The sequence below is a fragment of the Lupinus angustifolius genome, chromosome LG03 (assembly GCF_001865875.1).
Source record: "Lupinus angustifolius cultivar Tanjil chromosome LG03, LupAngTanjil_v1.0, whole genome shotgun sequence".
In the NCBI taxonomy this organism is placed as follows: domain Eukaryota; kingdom Viridiplantae; phylum Streptophyta; class Magnoliopsida; order Fabales; family Fabaceae; genus Lupinus; species Lupinus angustifolius.
In genome coordinates, this window is record NC_032011.1 from 10,136,011 (window position 1) to 10,136,412 (window position 402).

Sequence of the window (402 nt, forward strand, 5' to 3'; positions counted from 1 at the left end):
CTATATGCTCACATATAGGAGATCAGACCAATTAGAGATCATTGGGTATTCTGACTCCGATTTTGCGGGATGCCAAGATAGTAGACGATCTACTTCGGGCTATGTTTATCTGTTAGCTGGTGGTGCGGTTTCTTGGCGTTCTGCCAATCAAAACCTTGTAGCTTCATCCACCATGGCAGCAGAATATATAGAATGTTATGAGGCATCACTTCAGTCATCATGGCTGAGAAATTTTGTCACTGGGTTGCGGATTGTGAAAAGGATTGAAAGACCACTAAAGTTATACTATGACAATAAGTCAGTCGTGATGTTCTCCAACAATAATAGGAGTTCGGCAAAGTCGAAACACATCGATATTAAGTTCATCGTTGTTAAGGAGAAGGTACAAAGTGGACAGCTTTC